The following is a 24,120-nucleotide window of genomic DNA, read 5'->3' as shown; positions in this document are numbered from 1 at the left end:
GCATAACCATCACCTCGCATGTCAAACTACCAATTTCTCTGCAAGACCTCATTTGGATACGGACACCTCATCACAGAACATCACAATGAAGAACAATGGCTGAATAACCCCGTCATATCCAAGTCAATAAGTGAAATATGTCTTTTCACATAGTCCTGATCATTACGGAGATTTGAAACAAGAAAGTCAGTCAAATAGATTGAGGTTCTTATTATATTGGGGAGGGGTAAGAGGCCATTCATTCACAGGAATAAGAAAAAAAAGGTCTCAACTGACCCCCAATTATCTCTTGCTATGTCCATCTCAACAGCTTTGTATTTACTAAAAAGTCTCAACTGCTGTCCTTCTATTTCTACTCTACCTCCAACTCTCCACCAAAAAGTTCTCTCTGCCTTGCAGTAATTGTCGACCATGCATGGGAAATAAATTGACTTGTCAGTGTAGAATTGCTCAAGTCTGGTTTGCCATCTCATCTTGTTCCCCTCCCCCCCGCTCTTCATTTTTCTCTCTTTTCTAAGACCTCTCATCTCTTCTCTTTCCTTTTACCTTCCTCTTATTTCTTTTCTCCTGCTATGATTTTGGTTATCATTTTCTTTCCGGAGTGTGTTGTTTGCTTCTCTATTACCCTCCCTCCCCTTCTTCCCCTCTCTTCCTCTCTCCCTGGCTGTGGGGTGATGTATGGTCCCTGTCAGCGCTGGAATCAATGGGACGCCGGTTGTTTTAATTTAGCCTGGGAGCCCAGCGGATCCAGATCCTCAGCGTCATGGAAGAGCGATGGCAGTGGCCTTTCTCTCTTCTGTTTTTACTTCCCTCCCTCTGTCCTCCCTCGCTGCTGCATTGATCAACACTTAGCTCCCGTTGGACAATGCTCCGTGGAGGCCCACACCATTCGTAGGCCTTAGTTAATTGACCAACAAACTCTGATCAGTTCATCCTTGAGTCCAAGTGGGTGTTTGTGCCAAATTTGAGGAAATCCCCCCCCTTTTAACGAGAATGGGACAGTTGGACGAATGGACAAACAACCACAAACATAAAGCCTCCAGCCACAGGCTGCCGCCAGCGCAAAGGCATAAAAACACACATTCTCCATCTTATACTCCAGATTAATTTATAACACATTTGCTGACATGACAGGATCTGCCTCAAGCAGGAGAAACTCATCCTGATGGACGGATAAACAATCGATAATGGACTGAAAGGTAAAAGGTTGGACGAGCTTTATTTGAGCCATGATCCGGAGCTCATCAGCCACATTTCTCCTGACAGCTCCTCCTCTCCTTCTGTCTGGTATCATTTTCCTCCCTTTCGTCTTCTCCCCTTCATTGCTACCCACCATTAATACAAATCATCTCTCCCCATATTCCCCAACGCCAGGCATGAGCGAAAGCCGTCATGCAAAGCTCACATTGCGGGCTGAAGTAATTAAAGTGGCTGCTTTGAAACAAAAGACTGAATAGAGAGGCTTTGGAGAAAATGAAAGACATGTGCACGGAAAGAAGGGTAAGCAATCAGAGAAGTGGGTTCCACCACAATGGCTCCGTTGATGAGAAATGTGCTGTACAAACGGGTCATGTATTATTGGGTTTTTAACAGATGTATGCATGGTGTGACACAAAAGGTTGGAAGGGTTTGGTCTTTATTTGAGCCGCAGAACATTTGCATTCAGGAACTATTGAAATAATTGGACGGGTTTGTCTAATAGAGCAGATTATTGTGAGGGCTGTAAAACATTTTTAGATCTGTTCTCCAGCTAAAATATCATACTGTATCTATCTCCCTTTTTAAAAATGAATGACAGGGAAAAGTGATGTTGGAGAATGACCACGTCATTTGGCATCGTAGCTAACAGTTTTCAAGCAGGACGAAGTGCTACAACAGACTTGTTGCAGAGAGTTGCAGTTCAAAGCTGTGGCATTTTTCCTGGCTGCAGTTAAACACTTCTTTTTTTCTGTCACAGAGAAACAAGACGAACAGAGAGGGGGTGCTGCCAATAAAAGTGAGTGCAGGGGCGTGTAATTCATATAGCTGTCCTGTGTGCTGTAGCAAAAAGAAAAAGCTATTTAATATCAGTTGAATTTAAAGTTTCATCACTGTAACTAAGGTTGCAGAACAACTTTTCACCCACATTCCACTGCCTGAAAGGTCTTGAAAGATACCAATCGCGTAAAGTCATGGCAGAAAGATGACAGTAAAGAAGGTGGCAGGTGCCATCGGCTGGAAATTAACATGGTGGAACATGACAAAGTGAAAAGAGGATAGGGCCATTGAGGTGAGGCGTGGTGTCAGGGAGCACCTGTGACGCTCCCAGGTCTGCAGTACACTCCATTTAACATTACAGCGCTGTGAATTTGTCAGAGGGAAGCAGGCAGAGGAACTGTTAACTGTTATTTCAAGCTGTCAGCTTGGATCTGTGTCACACAATGCCTCATAGGGCTCCTCGGTTTGTGACACAAGAAAAGAAGAGTATAGTTGGCATATAAGGAGGAGAAATACAGAAAGACAGATCCAGCTTTATTATGAACAAGAAAGATGCTTTGCACCCGTCACTTGTGAGAAAACAACTAAATGATAATGTTGATGTGCAATTTAAGCATTCCTTGAAAAGAACGCAATCATCACAGTGAGCGTCTCAAACCTAAGTACATAATGATGAAGGAACTCGATACCTGTACTTTCTTTATGAATTAAATAAAACAGACATGAACACACAAACGCACATCAAGACTCAATTCAGATTTGACAGGATCCTGGTTCTTCCCCCTTCCCTCCAAACACGTGTAGCCTCCTCTCTGCGGCCACCATTTGTGACAGAAATGACACAAAATGTCAGGGGCTGCAGGGGCCAGGATTGAGCCTCATCCGCAAACGTTATTTGCTTACCATGCGATATATCAACATTTTACGTACAACCTGCATTCATCAATACTTTCTTACCAATGCAACCCATGGGGCCCCGGGCCAGAAGGGCTGAGCGCAAGCCTTCAGAGGCTGCAATACGCTCGGACCTCTTGTCAGCTGAATTGGCCATGTTAGGCTCAAATCAAAGCAGTCCTCTTTTGTAAAACACAATTTGTTCAGTTCAGTTTATTTCAAATTAGTCCGTCCACTATGATTAAATTGAGGACCTTTGCCGAATAATCCAGAGTAAAATCAGCTTCACAGCACTGGAGCTATTCCAGAAAACAAGTAAATAAAAATACTTTAAGTCAAGGAGGTCTGATGGATGACATCTATGAACAAATTCTAAATCAATAGTGAGCTGAAGGCGCGAACAATTGTTCGTTATAACAATTCTCTGGTTATGTTTTGATAAGAGGAGAAAATGATTTGACTCATTTCCCCTTTATTATCCTGCACAGTTAACGGAGAAAATACAATCTCCAGAAACACTTAGAAACAAATTAAAAACTTTAGTTTGACACTTTCTTATCAAACCTGGGTTGATAGACACCGACATCGCCTAAACCGATGCACTACACTGTGTTGAAAAGACAAATCAAAACACAGGCTTTGACAAGCTGTCACGAGAATAAAAAAAAATGGCAAAATAGCAAAAAATTTGAATCCAAGAGTGAGCAGAGTGCAGCGATGATACTGGATTTCTGCGATGCTGTTACCTTGGAGACAGGACACAGGAGCCTACACACTCATAGACACGTGCACACATGCGCACCCATACACATAAAAGAAGGTGGACCCATAGTGGAAAGAGAGGGCAGAGGAGCGGGTAGTCTGACATTTCAAGTTGAGCTGCTTCTACAGTGTGGAAATGTCATATTATTCGGCTAGACACATCTATCAAAGTCAGGGAGAGTTTCCAAACAGTGGACAGTATGAGAATCATCACTTCATTACATCCCCCTGTGTGTTTGACTATCTGTTACTGCCTCAACTTCCTTTCTTCTTTTACTGCTCACGCACGTAAAATGCCCTCCAATGTGTAAGTAGACCTGCATTTGCACGCCATTTTTAGTTTTGAATCTCTCGACCAACAAACCTCAGCGTAACAATGATGTGAAATGCTGGGACGCACTTGGTTTCTCTCACATTTTGCCAGTGTATTCGTTGGGATGGAATTCCCCAGTGAAAGATATAAAACCCATTTGAGTGGCCCAAAAGACTCACTAGTACTTTTGTAAAAACATTGCTTTCTGGGGAGAAGGAGAAGTAGAAAAAGATGGAAACGCAGTGGGGTGCTAGATAGTGTTCAGATGCACACACCTCCGCAGATGCACACAAATACACACACACACACATATTTGCCCTTTGGGTAGTCAGAAATGTCAAGAAACACATCACACTGTCACTGACTCAAAATGGAAGTATGCAGTATAAAATAGGAGCCCACTCCCTGCTATATGTGCCACCACAGGACACCGCTTCCAGAGCACAGCAGTGCCCCGAAGGCTAGCAAACAGTCATCACAAACCGGAGCTGCAAGGCTCGAGCACTCCTCCAACAGACATCCCCCCCACCCAGAGCCGCCATACACCACCCCGACCCAGACATCATTATGTCCGGGTTAGATGCATGAAGTCCATGTGGTCTGTTTGGAAGATAAAAAAAAAAATGCTTGCTTGGACACAATGCAGAATCATTGCAGAGGAAATGTTGCGCCTGCTGCTTTGCCCAAAGGCATGGACATGTTTGTCTGCAGTGGAGAGCCAGAGCCGAGAGTAGTGATGTTAGTGGAGCAGAGGAAGAGACACGTGTTGTCGGGCTAATGACTAAATTCCACGTCCCAGAAACCTAGCTTTAAAAAAATAAAAACACGAAAATACAATGAAAAGACAACTTTTTTTCCCTTTATTTAATGTTGCAGTAAACCCTTAACCAATGAGTCAGCCGTGCTTAATGTTATTTTTGTTCTGCTTCAGAAAGGAAGCCATTATTCAAATAGCCAATAGTTAAAACTGCACAGAGGGATTCAATTCAACTGTAACAAAAATGTCTACCGTAGTGGTAATGCCACATTGTTCATTTTAACAATTTCCAGTGAGGAAAATTGTTCACATCATTTTCCTAGTGCGTGCTACAGGGGCAGCAAAAATATACAGCTTACAAAGAGTGCCCATTATATTGCTTGGTGGTGTATTATTCTTAAAAAAATAGAGGTAAAAATGAAGATGATGGCGCACTGTGGTAGCTGAATGTTAAAGCACAAGCCATGCAATTGTAATGTATCTGGTCCGAATCAAACTATTGGACCCATGTTGCATATCATATAACTCACTCTCCAGACTACCTCTACTCGTCCCTCTGTCCAATATAGGAGAGAAAAAAGGCCCATTTATTACATTATTTTTTACTTTTGAAGATGTGGCAAGGCCACATCAAAATTATTTAGGGAGGCAGTACGTGCAAACATCTGTCCCAAAATAAAGCATCGTAGACTCACGAGTACAAAATCTTTGCCAGCACAAAATTATCAGATTGATGCAACTTTCGTCGTCCTCCAGGCAAACAAGTGAAAACATTTTATTGCGTTCTCAGTTCGTCATCCTTTCTCAAACATCTTTCTCTGCTCACAATGTTGGGGGGGAAAAAAAGAATAGATTTTGGCATCAAGGAAATGCAGCTGCAACGGGTGTGATTTGTATTAGGATCAGTCCTCTTGTTGAACATGGTTTTAATAATGCCACTTATTTTTGTTAAACTCGCTAACTGCTGTAGGAATGGCAGTTTTGCTGGTCATTCCTTCGGTCCAAAATATTGGTCCCCAGTAGATGAAACCTATTAACTATGGTTACCTGCGGACTTTTACTCCATGAGGTTGACATTTTTGTATTTATTAAAATGTTTAACAATTATTGACTGGATTGCCAGATACATTTGGTGCAGGCATCCATTGTGCCCAGAAGATGAATCCCATTGACCGGTTTAATCCTTTATCTTTTCCCACAGCACCACCATCATGCAACTGCGACATGTATGAGATACCGCTAAGCCTCAGCTGTATGCTGAATTAACATGGTAAACATTATGGCAGCTAAACAGCAGCATGCCTCACAGAGCTGTGAGCGTGGCAAAGTCGTGTCAATAATACATACTTTCTACTTTGTTTTTATCAATATGTAAGGCAAGGCTAGTTTATTTGTATGGCACATTTCAACAACAAGGCAATTCAAATTGCTTCACATGAAACCATTAAAAACATAAGGCAAAAGAAAAGGAGATTTAAAAACAATTAAGAACATTGATTAAAACACTAAAAATAGAATAGCTGCAGTGCAGTGTAAGAAATAATATACAGTAATAAAATGCAGAAATTGATTAATGTCCTTGAATCTGGTTCAGTTAAAAGGCAGCAGCAAACAGAAAAGTCTTCAATCTTGATTTAAAGGAGCTGAGGGTCTCAGCCGATCTGCGGCTTTCTGGGACTTTGTTCCAGATATGTGGAGCAGAAAAGCTGATCGCTGCTTCTCCATGTTTAGGTCTGACTCTGGAAACAGAAAGTAGACCGGTCCCAGACGACCTAAGGGGTCGGGATGGTTCATAAGGTAGCAGCAGATCAGAGATGTATTTTGGCCCTAAACCATTCAGTGCGTTATAAACCAACAGCAGGATTTTAAAGTCAATTCTTTGTTGGACAGGAAGCCAGTGCAAAGACCTCAGAACTGGAGTGATGTGATCCACTTTCCTGGTCTTAGTGAGGACTCGTTGCATGCAGTTCTTTCTTTCGCTTTGCCAGTGTCATTAAAGCTCCTCATTATACACTCATTTGACAAGTGGTTATAGAAGACCCTGGCTGAAGTGAAGAACTCTTATTAACAGAAGAAGTTCTGAGAGGCTTTATGCCAAAAGATTTTGTATCAGCCTGTCAGAATCAAAGAATCTCTACAGCCATTTCAAAGTTCAACAAATATCTGGGGAGAGATTCTTTAAAGAAATAGGTGACATTTGCCTCAGTACCGATAATGCAATCACAGGATACTGTATTTTAAGCTGGACAAAGAAAAGCTGTATTGGTCTTGGCTCTACTCACATATGGATCCAACAAGTTTAAACCTGTTCTCGTGAGATTGCTGAGGGGAAGACAAATACAAAGTCATTAGACTTAACAGGATGAAAGAAAGTGGCTTTATAGTTTAAACAACAGTACACACAATGGGCCCTCATTCACAAACAGTGCATACGCACAAATCTGTACGATAAAAAAAGGCTTTAATAGACATTTAAAACAATTTGTTTACTAATGCATTGGCCAAATGTGTTAAATTACTATAACATTGACGCCCTTTCATCCACATCAATTATTGTCATAATTAAAATAAGACATATTTTTAAGCTTCTATTGAGGTTTTCGAATGTACCTTTAAATGTCTGCACATATATAAGTGAATGAGGCCCATTGACCCTCAGCATGCAGTGGGAAGAGTATCTGAAGGTGGTTCTTTCCTGCAAGGTGTTGATAAAGGACAGGGGCACAGCCACCTGCATGTACAGCAGGCTGGAGGTCTGAATCCAAGATAAATCCATAACTTGTGTGGAGATGGCCTTGCCAGTGTAATCCCTATTGCCAGGAGCGTGGCCCTGTGGCTTAAACATGGTTGAGAGGACTCTCCCCAGCTAGCCATAAATCTGTGACGTTAGCCACGCAGAGACCCACAGGAGGCTCTCTCTACCGTGTTATCTTTAGGTCCCCCATCGTGCGAGTGCCGATTAAAAAAAAATGTTTTCCTCTTCGTACCTTCTCGTCATTTTGCACTTTCTCCTCCTTGTTGTTCTCATTCAGTTTTTCTTCCAGTTCGCTCGCTCGCTCTTGTCCACTGCATAGTGCCTCACATCCTTAAGAGCATACAATCATTGCCTCACACGGTCACGCAACAGCTGAACTACACACACACACACTCACAACATATAGGACAAAGAGAAGAGGGGGCTGGATGATATTTATATGGCTCTGCTATAATTAGAGAGGTAGTTTTGGGGGGAATTCATCTGCCAATTGCTGCTTGAAAAAACAACAATGGATGCGAGAATAGAAGAATGACTTTGATGCAAGATATATGTACAATAATATAACATTATTTGAATCCAATTCTTTTTCATTCTGTTCAATTTAATCATGATTATGAAGCCATATGGTTAATATCTCATTGTTATGATTTAAATATAGAAAACAAAACAGCATTGGTCAATAGCAGCACAGTATATTTTCGTTAACCTGGCAGCAAACTCTTGGGGCCGTGTGGACTACCTTGTCTTTTAGGATCTTAATGTGAACGTGGGAGAAAGACTCCTCATTACACATTTTTTTTGATACTTATACATGGATTTTCCATCATATATTTTTGAAGAGCATATACAAATTAGAATGTGCCAGAATATAAAACGATGCAAAACTAAAAAGAACTCAAATCTGTTTCACTCACTTACTAACAAATGCCTTGAGGATTTATATTTTCAAAAGAAAACGATTGAAAACATTAAAATATATATATATTTTTGTTAACTACAAATAATGTGTGCATGCACTGGCTCTTGCCTTTAACATTTTGTGCAGTACAGGACTGGCGCACTACTCCACTCAATGCCAACTGCTAAGAGCAGAGTAAATACATTTACTGGCTTTGGAAAATACAATTCCAGTCACAAATGTTATTAAAAGATATGATAGAGAACAATATAATTGTGCATTTTGAAATGGGCTTTTGTGCACAACCCATATGGCTCCCTATAGTTCATTGTCCAGCACTTCTCTTTTTGTACTGCAGTAGAGAACATTTGTTTGCTAGCTCCATTAACAACCCGACTTCCTTTCTGTCTTCTCTCCATCTCTCTCACTCTCTTCCATGAATCCAGCTTGGCTTCGAGACCATCTTGGCTCGCCCCGGCCAGAGATAGTTCCCCTCTTTCTCTGTGTCCGACTGGCTGCTCTGGTCTAGAACCCCAGAGAAAACTCCAGTGCAACTGGCTGGGCATTGCTCCACATGACATGTCCATTTGCAAGACGTACCTTTCCCCTACTCGCGAAAACAACAGCCCCCTAACCACAGAGCGCACTGGCAGACACCACAAAGACCGGCTGTAGAACGGTTTTTTTTTCTAAGGAAAGTCATACTGTGATAGCGAAAGGAAAAATGGAGTGTTGACAAGGTAATAAAAAAAAAAAAAAGAAAAGTAAATGCAATTATAAAGACCATCTCACGATAGGATCACACCACCTGTTACGCCAAATCTGGCCAGGAGTGTGAAGTCGGGGGGGGGGGGCCTCTTCCTTGCTTTCCTACCACCTACTTCCCCAGGATACACCAATCTACATTTCGGCCCTCATTTTGATCTCAAATACACACTCACTGCTGGTAAAATGATTGATATGAAATATATTGTTTGCTTTGAAATTGCTCAAATCCACTGGCCTTTATAGCATTTATGGCGCCTCATAACATTCATGAGTGTTTACAGCTCTCTGACCTGAGGGACAACTTAAGCATTAATATGCCACTGGGGAGGCGTGAGATGCATTTGCCACATATTCCCTCCTCTGCTGGCAACCAGGCCATCCACTATACCAGTACACCGCGCGAGAGTGTTGTGGGGAAGGAGAGGGGAGAATGCGTTGTCAAGGTAACTTACTCGAAGCCAGGCCAATTAACAAACGGGGAGGGAGAAGCCAGACAGAAAGCCATATTGAATGTGTTGGATGCACTTTTACAGCATTGTGGATTTGGCTAAGAGGCATATGAACTTGCTGTCATAATGTTGTCCAGCGTTTTCAGTCCCAGGTCCACAATGGACAAATCACTGTGTCATTCATCTGCCATTGGACTGGATACGGCCTTTGATTACGTCTTACGACCTGCATCAGGCACCGCAGAAACCCCACACATCACACGGTACATCATGAGGGTCTGGAGGACAACCAGGCTGTGTGCGCCTGTCTCCATCATAAATCATAATGGGCAGGATGAGAATTTATTTTTGCACATAACTTGATGACATTATGACGCAATGCTTAAAATGTGATGATTGTGTTATTCTCTGAAACCTACTCATTCTGTTGCACTGCAACCAGAATAATAAATAATAAAGTGCTAATTTGATCACGTAAAAGGCAGTTGAGAGCGTAGAACCAGGCTGGAGTCCTTTACTCTGAGCTTAACGCTAATGCCAGCACTACTACTATTTACCACGTTAACTACCTTTGCTTAGCATGTTAAAATGCTGATATTTGCATATAGACTTAACATACAGCCTAAACTGATGGAAATGTCATCCGTTTTTTGCAGATTTTAGCCAAATATAAATTTCAAACTGCTGATTGTATTAGATGGAAATTCACCATAGTAATTGAATTCTTGCTTAGGGGAAGATGAATGTCTGTATCAAATGTCAGACTAATCCATCAAATGCTGGTTAGGATGGTGGTTAAATCGGCACCAGGTGGTAGACCAACCCACTGCCCAACAAACCGACATTGCCAGCCCAGAGCGAGGCTGCCATCTTGGCTTAAAGCGTGAGCCTCTCGCTTTGAAGAAAAATGGAATCACTTCTCCAAACCACATGCATGGATATTACTTGTGGAGTCCTGCAAGGAGCGTTGCAATTCTGGGAAAAACAAGAAATATTCTGGATCATAAAGCTGTAGTATAGGTTTATCCCAAACAAATCCAAATGGTTGCAATACAGGAAGTAATCGCAATGCTACCTTACTTTAAAAAAAATAAATAAATAAATGTTTCTGTAAACCAGTTGGAGAAATAGCCCAAAGAGCCTGCTACTGCAATGGTGGAGAAAGAAGGAGAAGCCTAGAGAGTTGCAGTAAAGGAGACTTAATGGACCAAAGAAGGCAGGGATATCCTCTATTGCATCCAAACAGGTCCAAGTTGTAGATTAACAAGATTCCAACTATCCCACCTGCTTCGGGGATCAAACACACTTCCTGTAGAGCTTTGTTTTCCTTTTGCATACAAAAGAGCAAATACATCAAGAAAGTGAATTTACCTTCAAATGATCTCCTCTTTTAGCCACTCTCACTTCCTCTCTCTGCTCACCGCCATGCTTCTTTGGTCATTTGTTCCTCCCACCCCCCCCTAGCTCACAGGTGTGTCTTATTTAACTCCTCACTTTCCCGACTAACTTCTCCTGTCAGGGTGGAAAAAAGGGCTATTCTGTACTTTTTTTCCGTACTATTCTGTACTTTTTGCTCTGAATGACTGTGTAGAGTAACATGTACAAAAGCACATTGCACTCATTATGCATAGTACAAAAACAGAACCATGAGGATAGTAAACAATGTGAGATATCTTGAACACACCAACAAACTGTTTTTAAAGTCACATTCTGTAGAATTTAAGACTGTACAAATTATGTGCAAAGCAATAAATTATTAACTTCCCGGCAATATACAAAAAAAAAAAATGTGTCAGAGAGGGGAGATAAAAGCGGAGAGTAAAATTTAATCCAAAAAAACTCTGTACGGCTAGGTTAGAGCATGTGTGGGATTGATTTATGGAATGGGTTAGAAGTACAAACAAAGCAATTTAAGAAAACAAATAAAGCAAAATGTTTTTGAGAAGTACAGGGTTTAAGAAGGGGCATTGTCTCCCTCTCGAGACTGCAACGCTCATTTACGTTGTTGTTGTTGTAGTTATTCTTTTTTTGTTTGGTCATGTGTAGCAAAACTGCCACCACCATGAGTTAATTCAGCACGAACACAGACTGCTGCTAACAATAACACTTGTATTCTTGTGATTGATCATGCACACTTCAACAAAAATACACAACCCTAGGAAACCGTGCGCCTCCGGTTGCCTGGCTTCTCTGGCACACGGCGTCCAGTTGCTCTTCATCTCACCGTTCAGCAAACCAACGTCATCAGTCCTCCATTTACAAGTCCATTGTCAATTGCCTTTAAAGGGAGAGAATAATTACACAACGAGCACCAGCTGTGCCAATCAATTCGTTTGGCACTGCTGTCATGAGCCTCCCCCACACCTCTCCCTCCTGCATTTTAATGCAAACCACGCCCACCTGCACATTTTGCTTTGTTGTGGTTTGTATATTAAGACGATTATGTGTATATGTGACAAACATTGAAGTCATTATCTAAGTAATTAACGTATTTACAACTCTTCTTAACATATCAGATGTATTCATCTATGTTATTTAGAATGTCCTCTATATGTTTCCTGTTCATTTTATTGGTGATTCGTGTTTTGTTTCTTCTTTCTAAAGAGCAGTAACATCACAATATACAGGATGTTAATTCAGACTTTTCATTGTTTGATGGAAAAAAGGAAACAATCTGTAGAACAATACAACGCATTTCCTGAAAAAGTATAGCTGTTTTTTCAGAGTGCATTTTCTGTTTGGAAATGCACATACCCCACTGAGATAAGTAAAGAGAAGGGAAAAAATCAACATATTAGTGAATGGGCTGACCATTAGATAGCTTTAATGCAAACCTGACTGCTATTAGAAATACATCCAATTCTGACAAAAAGTTTCACATTCAAATTTAATTGGCAAAGTTATTTTTTATTATCCTGTGCAACATAAGCAATTATTCGATGATATTGTATAAGCAATAAAGTGATGGTTTTCATTAATGTACAGCTCAAGGATGACGGTTTAATCAGCTATGGGACAGCACAGGTTCTCTTGTAGGAATAATTTGTAGCATTTCATTTCCCAACATCAGGGTTTTGGCTAACTGTGACGTTTCAAGTGGCCTATTAAATGAGCTAATCTGAGTCCTGTAACAGCCTATTGTACATGCAAACTCCACGGACCTGCTGAGAGCCCAAATGTTGCATCAACCCGCTGGGCACGCCCTCATAGAGAAGTGCTTAGTTGGTGCCTCTAGTGCCATTTCTGTGCTAAAAAAGTGGGACACTCCTCTTTGGTTTTGCCTTTCAAAAGAACCTGATGATTGTCCTGGTGTGGCCGAGGAAGGACGACGCTGTCCCTGCTGACATTGGCAGTGACAGCAAGAACAGCTGCCTGGTTGGCAATGCTAAGCATATTTAGTATTTGAATACCAAATATGTCATCCTAATGGTACAATACAACAAGAAAAGTTGCATATTATTCTCATGAGTAATATTACATTATTGTCTTCCTGCTTGCTAACCTTCTTTAAGTCATTATATTGTGAAAGGTTGCAATAATGAGCATGAACAGTCACAATGATTCTTTGCATCAAATCATTTCTTTCTTTAATCTCCATCATGACGATCTAAAATTGATGTAGCCAATGTAATTGGATAACACAGAGTACATCAATAGTATAATATTCTCAGAAAATAATAGCAACAGCTTCAACACCAGGTGCTGGCTATAAATATCCCACATGGTAGGGATTTAATAATAAAACACCTGATGGCCAAATGTAGTTGCTGACTGTCCAGTTGAGAAGAAACAATATGCATTATAGTGTTACGTTTTTAGGTTTCTAAGGTCTCATGATTGACAGCATGCAAATAAATAAAGACTTCCATTATGTATCTCGACTCGGAACCCCACGCTGGTAACAGTAACTGAAGCCCTTCAGCACAATAACACCGACATTATATTGCTCTGATGCTCATGATGCCCGGAGGCTCCGTAAGACAGTGAGGCAGGTGCAGCAGCATTAGGTCCTGCATAACAGATCGCTTTAATGGCAACTGTAGGGCCCTGAGCTTTTACGGTTCCACAATTTCACATTTCGATTTTAAAGTGGCTGAGCTTACACTAACCATTTTTGGACGAACACTTAATTTGCCATGTTATATTTTAAATAGTTGAGGGCCTAAATTACATGACTGAAAGCTAATTTCTAACAATAGAATCTGCAGAATCGATGCCTGATGGCAAAATGATTGGTGTTCCCATGAAACCTTCGCCCTTGACTGCTTTACACACTTTGTTACATTGGTTGAAAAAGAAATATGAATAAAAGAAAGTAACATGCTTTATATACTATTTACTGTTTGTATATTTACAACCTCTACTTACAACCTCTCGTGTCCTCTCGTCTCTGCTCTGTGCACAGCATCCTGCAGTTCAGTTGGAGTTTCAGAGTTTTTATCATGTGACTGTTGGTCTCAGGAGAGCCAATCATGGCTTTCAAGTTGCGCTGAGGAGCGAAGAACATTTGTTATAGGATCTAGTTTGGGAAAACGATGTATTTGGGGGGCAATTTAAATGAGACTTTTGGAATGAAGGGTTTTTGATGAAATATCACAATTCTAAGCTCCGATTTTGGTTGCTTTTTCTGAGGGAAGCAATTGGCTTCTGGCTATGATAAATGGTGTAATTGGTTATGGTGTTCAGAGGGTAGCTGTACTGGACTTGTACATGACACTTACTACAGTTGTAACTTATCAACCTTTAAGTCACATGTGAGCATTATCATGGTCATGATGATAATGTTATTGGCATTGCTCCCAGCAGCTATACTGTAGTATTCAGAAGGAAATTTGCTTAAACATTTTAGTGTCATTTAGAATACCGTAGAAGACTGAAGCCTGAAGTGTAAAACTACTCAAATTCATATTCAACTGTATTGAAGTGGTCGGTGCCCAATTATGATTTGACCTCAGCAACAACAAGAATGCTCCCGGATTTGTGTGTTGAAGAAAAAGCTGTTTTGAAAATGATGACTTTTATTATTGAGCAAGACGTTATAGTTTATTCTTAAACCTGCAAAAGCGATCGATAACTATTTGAACGGAACAAATATGTTACACGTCTGCAATGTTTTATAATTTCAGTACACAGCAGTGAGAGTGACTGCGGAAGGAATGCTCCCTTTCTCTTATTTTCAGCACTATTATTTGAACCTAAACAGGCTTCGCTTTCCTTAACTCTTTAAAGATTAATGAGGTCCTTGGAAAAAGTTTCTTTTGGTGAGGGAGCAGAATCTAATAAGAACAGACCCTGTGCATTAATCACATCATGACTCACTTCAGTAGGAATGAATGTTAGTACAGGTGCTTTGTTTTACATGTGCTGAAGGTGCCACATTTCCTTGAGTTCAATCACTATGTGGAAAAATATATTTTTCTGTTCGTGTTCACTTTTAATAACTTTTCATTGCACATCCTGCATGTCGTTTAGAGTTTTGAGATGACGTTCAGGGTCACTTTTACAAGTAGAGACTCAGGCGGTGCTGATGCATTTTCTTTCTTTGACAACTCGGGGTGGTTCATTTGCTATAAACTATCTGTCTTTACATCGTGTTAAAATGAGATGAAAACATATATTAATCAGGTGTTTTTGGAAATAAAGTGGTTTAATAGATCAAGACACAGTATATTGTGACACAGCAAATAAATGGCTCAGGGACTCACACACACACACACACATGCATTCATGTTTTACAGAATGGACTGTATAAACGTGTTCATATTTCCATCCTATCCATACTTACACCAAGGTAAGACATGTGTGTGTCTGCATCGCAAATCAAAAACAATTTTCCCAGTTGGGATGATCACTGAGGGATGGCAGATCGGGAGCCAGGGAAGGAGATGGAGGGACCTATTCCTGTATTGCTGTAGGTTGGCTCGACTTGGCACAGAGAGGCTCTCTGAGTGGGATCAAATAATATTTCCACTCCCTCAGGGGTTAGAGAGGGTCCCTGAACGCACACCGGCTTTTATCTCAAGCCACTCTCCAAGGCTCCGAGCCTTATCTACGAGGGTCGAGGGATGAAAAGGACGTGGCGTGAGATCGAGGCATCCAGCGCATGTTGTCTGTATGTTGGTGATAGTAGTTTACGAGGGGATTTGCTTCTCAATAGCTTTGTTTGAAGGTTAGGAAGAGGGCCATGTGTTCATTTATCTATGCACATGAATGCAAAGAGAGAGGGAAAGAGATAATCAAGGAAACGCTGGTAGATATCTTGAGCGTGCATGATTGTGTCATGAAATACATGCATACGGTACACACTCCTGTCACACACACGCACATCTCTACACATACACACACACGCACTCGCACACTTCACTTCAATGATTAGCTGCATATTATCTGAGGCCTTGAGCTACAACGGTGAGATGAAGATATTTTTGTTGGGTTTGTGTTGGAAAATAAATACAATTTTGGAAATATTTGATTACTTGCTTTTGCCTTTCAGTACTCAATTTATATAGATATACCTTGAGTAAGAGACTAGAGGCACCAGTAATGAGAAAACATGGCCAGGACTCTTAAATAGCTTAGCTTAGCATATCTGAAATAGCTCCAAAACTCGAATCCCCCTGAAATCACCAATTTGCTTTCTGTAAATGTTTCTCTAGGTTAAGAAAAACAAGAGACACAATCTAAAAAAAGAGGTTCTAGAGGTGTTGGTCGGCACAATTTGGAACTTTTGCCAGGGTCAGGGTATTTCCCCATGCCTCTAGTCTTTATTCAAGGCTAGGCCAAACATATCCTGATTACAGCTCTGTTCTTAATGCATTAGTGTGGGACGATCTTTTCATCTCACCCTCGGAAAGAGTGTTAAACTAAAATGTTAAGCAGCTCCTTAAAGAATCACTCCTTGGCTCTCAGTCCGGTTCAAATGGATCTCAGGATATCGAGCCAGCAGTGCATCAACCTCCAACACACACACACACACACACACACAACCCTGCACACAAAAAGAATGGCTAGAGTGCATGTGGGAGTCATGGAGGTGGTCGCCCTCAATTGGACTCCTCACTACTGACCGCAATTGGACAGTTGGAGTTCGAGAGGCCGGCTGGGCCGTCTCATTACCCTGCAACCAGACATGTGAGGGAGCATCACGAGTCCTCACCTCCCTGTCTCTGTCAGCCTATCTCCTGCACCCTGTCCTCTCACAAATGGCCCGGAGGTTTAAAGCTGCACTGCACAGCCTCTTTCTGTGGTCTTTGTTAAACATCCAGCAAGTCCCAGGCGCTGCATTTCTCGGCATGTGAAAGAGTCTGTGGTAGATTGCATTAGCCTAAGCCTACCACTAAATTATGCCAGTGTTTAAAAGAAGCCCTGGGTAGTGTGGAGAGGCAATTCATTCTGACTAAATGTAGGTTGCCATGATATGTGAAAATGTGCTTTGTGGAGCCGAAAAAAGATTTAATGAGTCCTTTACCTCAGCTCTGAATAAATCACCCTCAAAGTGTCAAAGACCACTTGTGTTTTATCCCAGGCCTGTATGACGGGGACTTAGACACTCAATGGATTTCCAGGGCCACATTTTGGATGAGGAACAGCAAGGGCATTTCATATGGAGAGCCATCTAACGCCATTGGTGAAAGGCAGCCTCAAAGGAGCAGTCTGGCTGTGCCATCAGCCCCAAAGAACTGGGCCAAAACTAAAACGTTGGCATTGCAAAGCGTTCAGGGAGCTGATCCATAACAGCCCAGATGAGAATAATCTGTTTAGTCAAACACCGGAAAAGAGATGTCTATAGCTTTGTCCAAAAGGCCTATTAAGGGCTTTAACTTGGTTTTGACGTTTTGGATGACTCAGTTTTCAGTGATCTACTCCTTTGCATTAAAGGCTTTGCATTAGAACCATTCTTTCAAATTTTTTACTTTCATCTGCACTCCTGTCCACTTTGGCCTTGTCCACACCGTCCTCCATTGTAATCTGCCAGTCTGCTCCATTCTCAGTGTCCTTACTGAGCAGCATGGCACCACAGCCTGTGGGACAGAACCATCTGTCAGCTACCAAGAGGGTACGGCTAGACACGCTACAACCATTAGAGCAATGGATTTCCACTGTTCCCTGTCTCAGGACTAAAACTTCATCCTTGCATGCCCTGCGCACTTTCACTTTATTGCATTGTTAAACTGAAATATGTCATTCCGCTTGCAGGTTGTTGCATGCTCCCAAGGTACCTCACACAGACTGTCACTTTGCCCAAATTCAATAATGTTCCAAGGGTGTTCTTCATTTTACCTTCTTATGGTATTTGTTGTGCTTCTTTTATGACTTTGCTTGTCAATCCTAGTCCCTTACACTCTCCATCTCCCCGTGCTCTCACTTGAAATGATCTTACTGCAGCGTTAAAACCGCCTGAGGCCTTTTTTCACCAGGCACTGTTTTTGTTTCCATCAGGGCCCAGGCACTGACCAGCAGTTGGACGGCGAAGGACTTATTGTAATTCGTAATATTAGCATTATTGTTCTGTCTTTGAGCTAAAAAACAACAACAAAAAAACAGGTGCTTGGGCTCATGGGAGTTGGCAAACACGTCAGACTTGGTGGAAAGAGATATCTGATATGGGTCTCATGCTCGCGTGGGACAAAATAACTCAACAGCGCCCCCTTTGTAAAAGCCTCTGCCATCAAATTTCACGTCGATTTATTCAATAAGATAGGCTTTTGCAATGTCTCCAGATGTAATTACAGTATCCCAAATGTTGCCAACAATGTTCAAACCCAGAGAAATCTGTAGTTTTATTCAAGGTGCATTTCATTTGGGCCTCCAGTTGCTCTAACTTCTGCGGAAACACCAGAAAAAATCGGATAAGTCAGCGGAATGATGAAGTTGGCTAGCCATTCTATTGTTTATTATTGTTTCAATGTTCTCTTGTGATGCGTTCTTTCACAGCATTATACTTTCATTATTAGCATGCCATTTTGCAACACTGTAATCTAGTAGAGATTTCATTTATTGATATGATATTTTAATATCAATCCAGTTCACTGTGATGTGCTACTATGATAAGGGGCTCATGTCAGGCAGACGGTTCAGAAAGCCAATCTGCAGGCGAAATCGGTACAAAAATGTATTCATTCCAACCTCCGCCAAAATATTAAATAGCAACAGGTAGTATTATATGATATGATTTTATTGGGGCCTAATATATTATGACTTGATTATTTATTATCTGTGTTGATCACACCTGGTTTTATTATTCCTTATTGTAACTATTGTCAACATGTGTATTTAAACATTTATATACATGAGTGTATGTATGATCTATGATCTATGTTCTATGCGTGCATGTGGATTGTGATGCAGCAGCTTGGTGCCCGAGACAAATTTCCCTGTGGGACAACAAAGTATATCTTATATCTTATCATACAAGCCATCAAGGTAATACTTACCGTAACGTTATAACGTTATAGTTCAACATGCTCATCAACAGCGCTGGGCTGTGATTGAATTTGTCACAATAACATTAGCTAGCTGTATCGGTAGTCGACAAGCAAGGTAGTTAGTTAGCAAGTTAACGTCACGTTAGCTAATGTTACTTGCAGCTATTTAATTACAATGAAATGACTAAGTGAATAAACATGACTAGATGTAATGTGATTATGTGGTGATTTCTGCCCACGTCAGAATAGATTTGAATCGCCATTTAATAATGAAGACATGAACTCCCAGGCTACTTCACGACGTCACCGAAGTCCGTGTTTTGTTGTTGTTTTGATTGAAAGACCCCCAGCGGCAGGAATGAAATGCATCTAAAAGGTGACCTTTAAGGTTTTACTGTACAAAAACAAAAGTATATATTATTGCGCATCACTGCCATCAACTTTACTGGATGCAATAGCTACAGATACGTAGCAACGCACATCAGCTGCAGGCAAATCTTTAATGAGGTGTTTACTGCAAAAGAAAGCCATTTCCGAAAACAATGACACTGACAGTTACAAGCTAGGGGGAGAAGAATATCCAGAACAATGAGACGGATGTAACGTTAAATAATGACATGAAGGAGGAACTATCCAGATGCCAAGGTATCATTAGTTAATGATGCAGGATGCACCTTATGTGATTTTATACCTTCAACCAACTTACACAGGCTGAAGATAAACTAGCCTTCTATGTGATATAGAAATATAGAAAAAATAATTCTAGTGTTCTCATTTTTCCTGGCCTCTGCAGAGCAGTCCATTTGTTTCAGCGGTGACGTCACAGTCCTGCCGATCCTTTTGTGCAGTGATCCCATAAAGGCAAAAGCACCACGACAATAGCTGCTTGTTACAGAAGATGTGGCCAAAAATCACACAGGAAAAAAAAAAGTACGCATGAAAAGTCTATTGCTTCATGTTCCTGCCGCGTCGCTATTGAAAAGTCACAGTGGAGCTATTTGCATTGCTCTTGTGTTCGACTCAGCGATATTAAACTCGTGGTTCTGAGCACTAGAACACACTTTTCTCCCGGCGTTGCCAGGAACATGCAATAGTGTGTCCTGTCTTTCTTGTAAATATCAAGCAAAAAGACAGCACTGACAAGTGTTTCCTGGTGGACACAAATTTGTTATCTCTTCCTTCAACTCATGTCCGACCACTCTTCACTTTGTCTCCCTGTATTTGTCAGCAGGGTCTCTCCTTAGGTCACTGGTGACACACCAGTACCACAACTTAATTACCCACAAACCTCAGCGAAAAATAACCAGGAGGCACTCTAATCGCTGTGACTCAACAGCCAGAGGTAATGTGAAAACCCTCTCCTTGCCTTTGCTCTGTCATCATGCATTTCGTCCTTGGGGCTGGCTTCTCTATTTTCTTCCTCCTCTGACCTCTCTCTCTCTCATCCCTCTCTCTCCCTTGAGAAAGTTCCAGTTGGTGGCCTTTCTCCAGGGTTAGTGATGGCAGCTCCAAAAGGCAGACTCATCCACATTTAATTACCCACAAGCCCATTGGAGGGCAAATGTAGAGAAGACAGAGGCATGCGCAGCGTCATCTCTTGCCCCTTGTTCTTTCATTCTACCACCGCTGACTGGACTATCAAAGCCTGTCCACTGTGACTATTTTCACCATGTTACATAACAAAACCATTTTGTCGGAATCCACTTTGGAAGAGGATTGTTATTAGCATAAATATCGCTCAAAGTTTATACAATTTTAATGAAATAATCACTTTGAATTGACATTTCCCCATTGGTTATTTCAGTGCAACATGACTTCAAACCCACAGAACTGTTCCTCTTATATTTTCAGACAGACCAGCGGGGCCTCTGATTGGTCACAGTTAGGCTTCAATGCTTCTGAGTAACAGAGTTTGTCATGCCCAACACCCAGAGTGGTATTATGAAAACATGGGATTGCGAGTACACTGCAAATCAAAAAAGTTGTTCTCGTCCACAGATGCCCTTGAAGAAAGCGTGTATGAGACTCTGAGATCAATTTGAAAATTTATTTTCATATAAAAAGACACTATGAAAACATTAGAGGACTACTTTGTACAATCTTATGTATAAAAAGAACAAAATGAGAGAAAAGGAAAAGAAGGGGTTTTCAGTAATAAATCAAGTGGAATGTTGGATGGTTGTAGCAGTCGGTTAAAACCTAAGCATCGAAAGGTTGAAGGGTGGAGGTGAAGGTGAGGAAAGTAGGTTTTGGAGCTGGCATCCACCCGAAGTTGGAAATTGGCTTGCATGTATATCATATTTTTTTTTATGGGCTGTTTAGTTTTGGCATTGAAACACACAAAGGAAAACAATTGACATACCTAACATACTCCTGCATGAACTGCATGTGGTAGCATACACGTCACACCGCTTTAACATAGAAAAAAAACATTGTAAGATGATCCTTAGTTGTGGTGATCGGTCAAACATGTCAATCTCATTCAATCGAGCAGCATCTCACTTGCCGCTCCTGAAGATGAAAACTTAAAAGTCGAGCCCTCATTGAGGAGAAACCTGTCATACTGTTCATATCTAATCAGCAAAATATGGAAAAGCTCACCACTGGAAGAGGTAAATAACCACATCTCATACTGCGCTGAAATCAAACAGTTCTTCCTTTCTCGTTCTTTTTTTTTTTTAAATCCCGTTTATAAGTTACCATGGGAACAAGGCTGTGTAGAGAATTCGTGTATAGAGCTCTCTCTCTAATGTTCAGTTTTATATATAAAAAAACTTTTCTGTGTAAAGGTCAAATCTGTTTCCCCTGAGACTGATGTTTTCTACTGCTATAGATTAACACCCATTGACTGAGACTTTGCACTGTTGACAGGCCGCATGCTGTTTTTTTCTCTGCTTGGACACAACCGTACATTGGATCTGGATCCCGAGGCCTCACAGAAGGTCAGGTGAATGTGACCTTAGCTCTGCAACCTGGGGGCCGAACCTATCCGGCTCCTCTGAGAGGGAGCGGGCTGTAGGTTCTATCAGCTGATTAGCTTGAAAGGTTAGGAGGGCTGCACTTTTGTCTCACCATCTGCGCCGCGCTGCACTACTACCACATTAGGGATCTTTAAACAGATGGTTTGAGGGCTGCATTGGAAAATGTCAGGACAAATAGCCATCCCTGGATAATTACTGTTTTAAGCACTCCCCTTCTTAATCTGCATCTCCGCCTGCCTCTAGCTTTCTCGTTTTATATTTTGGGATCTTTTTTCCTTGGCTACCATTTTCTCTTGCACTTTCTTCGCCCTAAATTGTCTCTCATCTCTTTCTCCAGACTGTTAGATTAATGGGGGCCGCTTTGAACATAGACAGAAAAGTTATCGAGCCATCTATTGAATTCATCCTGCACTCTGACACTTTCTCTCTGTCAGTGTGAGGAGGACTGATGTGCTAATGTAGCAACTGCAGGAAACTGGTTGTCCTCTTGTAGCGACCAAAGTACGGCTGTAGAATGTCAAGTAGGAAGCAGCACCACTGGATGTTTTTGTCTTTTTTTTTTTCGGTTTCCTCTTCAGTCTGCCACATTATAGCCTCATAACCTCTGTGACTCCATCTCTGTCTTTCTATTTCAGTCTCTCTTTCTGCAGCTTCTGCGCTCACAAATGCAGGTTACAATCACACGGACAGGGATACACGTGAAAGAGGAATTATACATCTGGCATCACTGCTAACATTACGATTTCTTGCCTCCTGGTAGCGTGACGATTGGTGGGCAGCGGGAGAAGGAGAAACGAGAAGGAGGTGGTCGACGGAAGCAAAGGAAAGCATGTTTATCTTTAGATCCATAATGGGGTTCTTAGGGAAAGAATAACATTTGGCTCGGGTGGTATCAACTTTTATAAATATTGGCTTGAAAAACCTCCTCAGGTCACAACAAGCAAACATAATCCCTCAAAAAAAGAGCAAGTTAGCCCCTAAAACGGCAGAAGCCTTCGTTTTTGCGGAGCACAGATTTCATTTGGGCTGAAAATGACAGATATTCTCTTTTCTACTGTGATTGGTGATGGATGAAATGGATTCAGATGCTGCAATCTTTAAAGGCTTTTATCTCCAAGCACTGGGGGAAAAGGAGATGCAAGAATCTGCATGACGATCACTATCCTTCTCCTCCCTCGTGGTTGGATAATATGCGGCACACATTACCTCAAAACGTAAGCTCACATTTATGTGCTGTGTGTGTCCTAAATCTTTTTTTTTTTTTTTTTTTAAAGTTCCACATGGGTTAATTCTCACAGGAAATGAAAAGAAAGACAAAAATAATGAAAAAGGCAGCAGAAGCAGAAATCTACCAGTCTGAAAATAAATCAATTCTTCTTGAACAGTTGTTTCATTCATATAATTTTTTCATTAAAAGTTTCAAACCATAGAAGATGACTTTTTTTTTTTTTTTTTACTAAACCATAGAAAATACACATAAAGAGTTGACACAGAGAATGTAAGAGGAATGGGGTTGTTGAACTGGAACCTGAAAAAAGCAAAGAGGATGGCACATATCAATGAGCAGCTCTTCCGTTGTCCCCCACCCCCCCTTATCCATCCCAAAGAAAACTTAAATAAAAAAGGAAAAACAGAATAAGAGATAGAATGCTTCCATCATCCATTAGAAGGGAAAAGGAAATACATGAAAGCAGGGTGCCTAGGGGGGCTACCAGTGTGAGAAACCTCAGTGAGATGTTTTTTCCCCTTGCTATAAAAAGAACTTAACGGTGCAGAAATATTCTTTTTCTTTTTTCCCCTCAAATCATTAAACAATTGAAAGAGATTTTCTTTTTTCTCCAGAACAAAATCAAGACATTTTTCTCAGAAATAAGTTTTTCATAGTTTTCTTAAGTTCATTTAAAAAGTGTCCTCAGTTCCAGACGTGTCACGCCCCTGTTCTTTCTTTTCAGTAGTCTTTGCGAAAATATAGGGTAGAACAGTCTTCTTTCCATGTCTGTCCGCTTCGTCAGTAAACAAACACAGTATGGGATCCGACAGAGCACATTGCAGGAGACGGGGAGCAGTGTGTTGTGAGATCTTTGCGAGAAATCATGTACTTATGTATAGCTTTTCAAATGTTTGTCTCTGCATGAGCA

Source organism: Pholis gunnellus (genome assembly GCF_910591455.1).
Source record: "Pholis gunnellus genome assembly, chromosome: 16".
In the NCBI taxonomy this organism is placed as follows: domain Eukaryota; kingdom Metazoa; phylum Chordata; class Actinopteri; order Perciformes; family Pholidae; genus Pholis; species Pholis gunnellus.
The sequence above is the reverse complement of the archived record's forward strand: the minus strand, read 5'-3'. Positions refer to the sequence as shown.